We start from the raw sequence: 10,096 nt of genomic DNA, 5'->3' as shown, positions 1-10,096 counted from the left end.
GTTAGAAAAATGATGAATATTGCCAGCATCATTCTTTTAAATAACTCTAAAGGCAACAACACTGTGTGTCAAAAAACAACCCAAACATTTGTTTTTGCAACTTGTGTCTCATACTTTTAAGTGACAAAAATGTGATGATATTACTGAGAGTATAAACATTCAGCAGTGGCATGACAGAAGGTCATACCATGGTCAGGCTGTAAGGTAGAGAGAGTACTCTTCATGTTAACAGACAGAGCCGTGCCTTCACCATAAAACCAGTGGGTGATTGACTTTTCAAAATGTCAAGACGGATATAAATAAAAAGTGAAATCAGGTCTATAGGCTGTTGCAACAACTTTGATTGGCAGCTGGGGACTGACTGAGTCAGCACGTAAGGGACCTTACAATGCCAAAAAGTGGGAACAAACTCATTCACTAGTTTGGACTAGTTGTATGTATTTGTTTAAACATACAGGACAAGCTGTTGTGTTTTAGAACATTCACTTTTTATGTAGAATAAAATGTTCGTAATACTGATGGAGTTTAGTCAGAGCAGTTTGGGCAGTTGATGAGTTCAGAATTCTTAGAATTAGAAGTTATTGCACATTTAGACTATTATTTAGACTACTATTATGTGCATCTGTGCATACATACATTTACACATATATGCATAGAGACATACATTTGTACATACTACACACATTGATGGAACAGTGAATAGTTCTGTCATACACGCAAGAATATATGTTCATCATTGTGTATAGCTGTGTGTGTGTGTGTGTGTGTGTGTGTGTGTGTGTGTGTGTGTGTGTGTGTGTGTTTGTGCGTCTGTGCATGCATGCTTGCTTGTAGCTCGAGGGTAAGGAGCCATGTGCACATTCAGGTCAGAGCTGTCAATCATGCCCAATCTGTTAGCTGAGTGTGTGAGTGTATTTTTGTGTGTGTGTGTGTGTGTGTGTGTGTGTGTGTGTGTGTGTGTGTGTGTGTGTATTTGCGTGTGCGCACTGACTTATAAAAGTAACCTAAAACCAGCTATAATGGTAGGCACAAGAAAAGTATCAGGATTCTCCTGACATATCCTGTAAGGTAAAGCACAGTTTTAAAAAGAAACTGCAGTAAAGAGTCCAGATATTGTCTCAGTCACTAAAGGACAAATTTTGTTTCTCTTTTCGCACTGAAAGAAGTCATAAAGCTGACATCTGACATCAGAATTTGAGTGCACTTTGGTGCAGAGAGGATGTTGTGTTTTGTGCGAGTGAAATAATTTCTATAAAAGTGGAGCATATAGGAGACATGAGTGAAAAGTTTTTTATGTCTCTGTCGGCGATAGCCATGGTCGGAGGCATTATGTTTTCGGGTTGTCTGTACGTACGTACATCCGCGTCTCATTTTTGTGAATGTGATATCTTAAGAACACCTTGAGGGAATTTCTTCAAATTTGGCACAAACGTTCACTTGGACTTAGCAGTTTAACGATTGGATTTAGGTCGTCAGAGGTCAAGATCACTGTGACCATCTGTCTCATTCTCATGAAAGGGATATTTCAAGAACGGCCTGAGGGAATTTCTTCCAATTTGGCACAAACGTTCACTTCAGGATTGAAGAGATCAGAATTCTGTGGTTGAAGGCCAAAGTTCAATGTCAGTGTGACCTCACAAAGTATGTTTTTGGTCATAACTAAAGAAAACATATGCCAGTTATGACAAAACTTCACACAAATGTCTAATAGGATAAAATAATGAAGTGATGACATTTTATATGCAAAAGGACAAAGGTCAACTTCACTGTGACATGATAATGTTTTGCAAAAAAAACACTTTTCTGGCCAGTAGTCAATGTCATAACTCAGGAACATTTGGTCAGACAGTGAATAGGTGACACTAATCTTGGGTGTCCAACTTGAAACTGTGCTAATTGTATAGATCTCTTGTGCTGCTTAGGGGGTGATGCATGTGAAGCACGCTGTTTTCACAGACATGGATGTAAACTGTGACTCCAATTTAGCTGGTTCGCGGAGGCTTACAATACGAAGCTGTAATTCTAGTTGTATTGACTAGTAGGCAATGTGAATAATTTGCACCGGACGTGCTGTGCATAGTTGTCATGCAGAAAATTCACGTGTAGATATTCTGTAGTTCCACACAGCAGTTTTGCACTAGTGAGAACTGGCTTCTAATTTTCTCATCAAACCAACAAAGCCCTGTGAGTGTTTTAAAACAGTGCTGTTTTCATTTAAGTGTTGTTTACTACAGAGCCTGAGGTTTGCATCCTGTCTCCTACTAACAATCATTGTTTGTGTCTATAAATGATGAAGGTGATCTCTCTGAAACCTTCACCAAGTACTTTTACTTCCCTAAACTTTAACATGACTTAACCACAGGTGCAGCAGATCAGAAAATGACACTTTGGAATACACTGACAAACTGATAACACTTTGTCGTTGAGGTATGAGGACTTGTTGGACTGAATAATTGATCTAAGAGAACGTGTCACCTACACGATGCTGTTGGTTCACATCCACTTGGATCTTTTGTTTACGCCATCTTCACTCTCTTCCCATCTTTCCTGTCACACTCCATCGTGTATCGCTTAGCAGAACTAGAGTCGCTTTAAAACAGTCTGTAAACAGCACAGTTTCTCTGGTGGGAACGTCTGACTGTGTTTCCATTCGCTAAGCAGCCAGCAGCCAAAGAGCTGGCACAGTGGGATTCAAACTTTTTCTCCAGGGACCCACACTGGAAGCTCATCTACCCAAAACACAACACCAAAACCTAAAGTAATAATTTTTGACAGTAGCTAAAAATATGAGAAACAACCCCAGGGGAGTGAGTGTGTGTCAATATTTTTTCTGAACAGGATGAAAATGATTTCCTTTTCCTTCAGTTTTAAAATGTCATTTTTCTAAACTTTTGAACGAGGGGAGAGGCACACACATCATCGACATGAGAAATTGTATCTGGTACTGCACTGTGTAGCTTGCAATGGTAAACACACAGATATCTGATGAAGACCACGAGCTGCGATGTAAAATGGCTGAATAAATATGTGGGAACACTGCTATGGCACTGGTAGACATTCTTCTGGTCTCATTTTCTCATGGAAATGACGCAGATATCTTTGGTACCTTATGTTTTGGCCTTGGCTGCTCTTTGATAATGATTACGAAGCTATATTTTAACCTTTAATCTAGTGGTCTGCTATGAAACAACAAATGCTGAATTTCTGTCTTGGTTTATTCAGTTAGATTCTTTTCACATGTTTATTGTCCTCAAGCAGCCAGTTAAAGTCTCTGACTTTGAGAGAGGACGCATATATGTATCATTAAGTTATTACACAAGCACTGAAATGCACTTTGATTTGGCATTTGCTGGTAACTGGGTACATTAAAAACATGGATTGTATAAAACTAATGGACATAGCCATGGTGACATCACCCACTGGTTTGTGGACTCCCATTTTGAAGCCTCATTGGCCTCATTTTGGCCATCGCCATCTTGGATTTTTGGAGCCCAAAGTGACCATATTTGGACTAGAAGTTGGAGCTGTTAAGGAGAAAGGGGTGGATCTGACTGAGAGCCTGAGGACACTATCCGCAGACAGCCTGTCATTCAAAGTGGCCACACCCTTAATTATGCATAACTTTAAAGGGAAATTTCAGTTTATTTCAACCTGTCTCCTATCGTCCTAAATTTATTTCAAGTGACTAGTGACATAAAAATAATAGTTAGCATGTTAGCTGTTAGCCTAGATACAGCCGGAGCGCATAGTAGCGTCAGACCTGTTAAAACGTAATTGAACGGGCATCCTTTCAAGTGCAAAGTTAGTCCACTAAACAAGCTTTTTTTCCACAAAGACCGCCTCATATCGTTAGGATAAATGTCAGACAACATATAGACATATATAGAACACATAGAACATATAGAAAACAACATGTAAATGTGTTGTCTTACCTTACCGGTGTGCTGCCATGTTTGTTTATCATCTAGCTCTGCTTTCCAAAGCGCGGCCCTTGATCGTAAACAGGTGACTGCCATCAACACCCACGTGATAATCAAGAAAGATGTTTCCATGCTAGGAATTTTAAAATTTTCACTCTCTACCATATCTTCATGAAGCAACTTTGGCATAGTGTTCCTTCTCCTTAAACATAATCACAGTAATTGTATATTAAAAATGTAGTTACATTGAAAATGTAACTTGACATGAAGTACGCAACGTCATTCACTGGCCGCTAGTTCATACATTATCATATGAACTGTTGTGAGGATACGTTCTATGGTTAGGCCTAGGCAAATGAAACTCAGGGTTGAGGTTGGGGAAGTATGGGAAACTTTCTCAAGTGGTAACTGATAAATTTAAATGTCAAACATAGTAAAATAGATCTAAAAATGATGTCAAGGAATAGTTGAATATCAATATTTGTTCAAGGCTTGGTCAAAGAGAAAGTTAACTGACTTCATGAACTGAATACATAACTTAATCATATTTTCAGTTGGTGAAGAGTATATAGTTTAGTATGACGATTCCTGAGCCTCAGGGTAACATTACTTAAAGGGGAACTATTATGCTCATTTTCAGATTCAGACTGATATTTTGGGTTTCTAGTAGAACTTTTTGACATGTTTTAATGTTCAAAAAACACTTTATCTTCATACTGTCTGTGCTGGAACACCTGTATTTACCCTCTGTCTGAAACAGTCCATCAGCCTGTCTACAAAGTAGTAAAAAAAAGTGGGTATTAAGAATGGTCTGAAGCCTGAGGTTTTCACTCACTGGGATTACTTTTACATATGTTTACCTCATTGTTTCAAACTTTGGGCATGTTTAATATGAACATCAGATATTGAAACAATACATATATGACCAAAAAAAGTTAAATCGTACTGAAATATTTCGCCTTTAATGAACAAACAATTTTCTAGGTCCCACCCTGCGATTGAGGATGTGTTCCATGTGCTACATTTCCATGTAGTTATTTGTACTGGAAAAACAAGCCACCAAATATTGAAAGAAAAACCAGAAATACAGGGTAATGTGTTGACTTCATCCAGCACCCATTCCCGCTGCTTACTTACTGACGTCTCTTTGTTTCCATTGGCTGGGTTGCCAATGACTTTGCCCTAATGTCAGAGATATGACATGACCTGAAGGCATCTGTTCTTCCCTAGAAGCTTCACATACATACACCCATCATAAGCATCACACACATTTTTGCAACACACACTCCCCACACCCCTGTCTTGTGGTATTTCTCGGGTATCCACGCCCCATGTCCTGTGGTGTGTCTCCCGTAGAGGAGTGTATGTTTTGTTTATGGTCAGTGACATGCACAAGCACTGTGGGGCCTAACTGAATGTGAGCACTGTCAGAAAAGATTAGAGCCATGTGTGTTGGTGGGTGTGTGTGTGTTGGCTAGTTGACTGGTGGGGAGACACCAGTACAGATGGGGGCTTCAGATGTGATGAGCGTCATGGCCGGGCCTCCTCCTGTCCTCTTGGTTCAGCATCAAGAAAAGCCCTGCTGCTGCCGTGCAAACTAACCCAAGCAGCCCATCGGCCACACCAGTGTCCCCTTTGTCTCCTTGTCCCTCCTTCATATATACTCACTCACAGACACACAGTCGTTTCAACTGATAGGGGTATTCACAAGCCAAGATTGTATTTTTGGGACTGAAGCAGCTCATAGCTTGTGCCGATATTCAATATTTTTGCCAAAAACACAGATTTTTGAAGGTTAGAGCAGATGTTCATCAGAAATGTTCATTCCCATCAGTCTAGCCATTAAAGGGTCCTCTACTGCAAGAAGACATTAATTGCCACATTTTATAATAAATGAGGTTTGAGAACTTTTCTGGGAATAAAGATTGGAGACCAAAATGGAAAGGAAAACCAAAAAAGCTGCTGTTCATGTACCAGAGTCCCACTAAGTATAAAAATATAGCAGTTTCCCTTTAAAGGTCCAGTGTGTACAATTTAGGGTCATCTACTGGCAAAAGATGGTATATAATATTCATAATAATGAGCCTTTTTATCTACATAATTATCAGTCCTCTTACATGGAGTCAACATTGTTGTCCTACAGTAGCCAAGAACAGACAAATCAAACACTGTCTCTAGTAAGGACCATTTGTGTTTTCACATAAGCCACCATTTTTGCAACACACATTCTGCTGCAAGATGCCACTAACTCCTACAAAATGAACATTTCAAGGAAAGAGTGCTCAACATTTTGTGAAATATGTGTATTCACTTTTTTGCAGAGTTAGATAAGATGGTACCACTCATATCTGACACTTCAGCCAGCAGCTGGCTAGCTTAATTTAGCAAATGGCTAGCTTAGCTCCGCTGAAATGTAACAAAATCAGTCCAGTAGCACCTGTAGCACCAGCTCATTCTCTGTTTTTTGTAGCAGTGTCCACTTGTAACATATGTGTAGACATTGCAGAGTTTTTTTTCCATCTTAAAGGTCCAGTGTGTAAGATTTAGGGGGTTTAGTGGCATCTAGTGGTGAGGATTGCAGATTGCAACCAGTTGAAACTTCTTCTGGTTCGAATTCCCTCAGTGTTCAATGTTTGGTTTTTACCAGGATCGACATTATCAGCAGAGGTCTCCTCCTCTCCCAAAACAAACGGACCAGGTCAATATTAAGACCAGTAAAAACACTGAATAATGCAACTTAATGTAAAAAAATAATAAAATAAAAATAATTGTTTTACCGAAGTTGTCATCACGGAGGAGCTGCTTACTCTAGTGACCAACATGAAAATGTGAATGGCTCTATCTAGAGCCAGTGCTTGGTTTGTCTGTTCTGGGCTACTGTAGAAACATGGCAGTTCAACATGGCGATCTCCGTAGACGAGGACCTGCTCCCCATGTAAATATAACTGGCTCTTTCTACTGTAACAAAAATGCAACAATCCTTATTTTCAGGTTATCATGCACTAAAGAAAACATGCTTATTACATCAAAATACATTTGTATCCATATTTACACTCATATAATAATCTAACCTTCTCCTTTAACAGATCTTACTTGTAATCCACATTAAATGTGTATTCAAATAAACTGCACTATATAAGATATATATGTCTAAAAATGAACTGCCAGAGAAATTATACCTACATGTATCTGTCCTGACCTAAAACACACACACACACACACACACACACACACGCAGGCAGACATATACTGATACAGTAGACAGAAACTGTGTTAGAAGTGTTATGAGGGCGGGCTGGATGCTATAGGGGTGGAGGTTGGTTCATGGCCTTGCTCACTCGATCAGACTAGGCATTTTGTTCAGACACTGAACAGAGACCTCTATCGCCCCGAGGCCATCTCTCTCTCTCTCTGTCTCTCTCTCTCTCTCTCTCTGTCTCACACAGTCTGCGAGCCAAACGCTGAATTTCTATTAAACCTGTTACAAACAGACAATATGGTTTGTCTGTTTTCTCCCTCATCATCCTCCTCTAAAACACATCATGACCATTCTCCCTCATTTTATCTTTGATTACACCCTTTGTGTTTGGAATAATTTGTTTATGTAGATACACATCAGGATGATGTTTGTTTGTTGACCAGATGGGATTTCTACATCAAAATAAGAATCAAATACAAGATTAATTATTGCCCAACTAGATCTACAAGCAGGTATGCAGGGGTCCAGGCAACCAACACAGTTCAGAAAGCAACCAGGAGACTGACATTATCACTGAATGGTGCTTAATCAGGCTTAATGTGTTTTTTTTAACATGCTTGGGCAGGCTTGGATGCTCTCCTGCAGAGACAGCTCATTCTCACTCCCCCCTCATCAAATACAGCAGCATGATCAGTGACTCTACACACAAACTAGCCAGGTACCCCACTTGCGTCAGTTTTGGATGCTCAGGGTCAGTGTGTTAAGTGTGGTTTCAGCACTAAAACTACCTTCAGGTTTAGGCAACATAACTACTTGGTTAGGTTTAGATAAAAAATCATGGTTTGTTTGTTACATAGCTTAACTTACCTAAGTATTAACAATTTCATCATGCCTTCACCAACCTAGGACAATCTTGTGATATATGTCATATGAGGTTAACAACTCTTAAACGTGGTTGAAAATATATTCTAAGGTTGCCTTCAGACCTAGAGTTGTCTTGCTTTGGTCCGAGGGACTCATATCGTTACAAAGTTGCATAATTGCCTAGAGTTGGTTCATGTTCTCATGGCAGCATTTACAAGTGGTGAATGTGACTGCAGTTGGTTCGGATTGAGGCCGGAAAACATTCTCACCACAAACAAAACCACGCCAGAGTTCATTTGTAACCAGACAGAGACCACCGCTTCCAGTTGTTTGGGTGCGCACCCGAGTGCAATTGCTGTGTTCACATCTGCCCAAACCAATCACACTAAGGGGGCAAACGAACTTGAGTTCAATTGAACCGAACGAAACAGGGCATGTGTGAAAGTCTTGTAATTGTTTGTCGCAGCCAACACTCCTCCTCAACAAATTCGCAATTGCCATCCTAGGAAAAACCCTTGCCTCCCTTCACCCTACTCAGACTTTCTAACCCTTTATATTACGTCACTGCTGCAGACAGGTTCACATAGGCCTTAGTTAAAAGCCCAGTATGTGTCATACAGACACTAAAGGGTGGTTTGTGCATCATAATCAGACACTTAGGGGCACAGACCATCTGCCAAAGTTGGGTCCCTGGGAATGAAAACAGGCTGGCAGAGCACTCTGCAAAGATCTGCTGCAGTCTTTGACCATAAGGGCAGCGGACTCCTGTCTTTGCCAAACCTTTGTCAATAAATGTGGTATTATATTAGATATTGCCCCTTAAACCTAAAAGGCACAGATAAAAATTGTATTTTGTGCCTTATTTTCCCTCCTGGGCCTCACCTTGTCCAACCACAGCATAATTTATGAGTATATTTATTATTTACATATCCTGCATTCTGGCCACTGTGCAACACAGAATATCCTTTTCTCAATGAAATTTGATGATGTTGCATTGTTACTTCTTTTGGAATGATCTTAAAACAAAATGACTCCTCTGAACATATGAACACTTATAAGAAGCCCATGCACTCATGTTTTTTTATCTCTTTAGCAGTGAATGTCTGACACAATATCACATCACATGAAGGTATAAATCCTGCAGTCATTATCACCTGTATCTTACCATACATGTGTAAGACCCAGCTTACATTTGGTCCAAGCACCAAAATCACTCCCTCAGTTTTTGTTATCTAAAAAGAAATGTAGATTTTGAATGTGAATCAGTTCATGATACCAGTAGGACTTACTGGTGTTCAACAGGGTCAATCAATCAAGTGCATCTCTGAAAATGTTTACACAGACTAAAAAGTGGAACAGTACTTTGTGATTAATGCAAATAATGTCATTAGTTGCCTTATTCCTCCACCTGTGGTCATCCTCTCCCTCAGTCAGTTAAGTGTTTTTAAGAGTTTTGTGCTCTTTAGATTGACCAAGTGTTCGTCTCTCCTCTCAGTTGAAATCTCTCTGTCTGCAATCAATGCTCTTGTCTCATGTCTGACCTCCCACTGTGACATGCCTCCTTCCATTCACACGTCTGTTAGTATCTGTAAATGGTATGACCCAAGCATGCCTCCAACAATAAACACAGCTAATAACAACTGGCTCTCAGAGGACCATGTGTGTATATATATTTGAGTGTGGGGGATGAGTAAACAGGGAGTTAATAATGTGCACACACACACACACACACACACACACACACAAGTGGAGTTCAATAGTGGTGGTGTACATATAGTAATCCTGGAACCCCCACACATCCCACTAATCATTTTCAGCTCCCTCTTTCTCCACAGCTGATACCTACATTGGTTTGGCTCTTTGCATTGAAATTGACCTTCCACCAGTGTTCCCTTATATTCCTGATTTCTGTCCAGCTAATCACAGCAGCAGCTGATTTCAGTGATTATCACATACCCATGGTGGAGTGTACTGTAAGATGTGGTGGATTGCAAGGTCAACTCTAACGAGCACAGCATTACAACATGATTCTGTATGACAGTGGGAAGAAATGATTTGAAACTATGTTGAGTTTGTTTAAGAGACATGTGGAATCACAAAATAATGAGAACTT

The sequence above is a fragment of the Epinephelus fuscoguttatus genome, linkage group LG11, assembly GCF_011397635.1.
Source record: "Epinephelus fuscoguttatus linkage group LG11, E.fuscoguttatus.final_Chr_v1".
Lineage (NCBI taxonomy): Eukaryota > Metazoa > Chordata > Actinopteri > Perciformes > Serranidae > Epinephelus > Epinephelus fuscoguttatus.
This window is presented reverse-complemented; position numbering follows the sequence as displayed.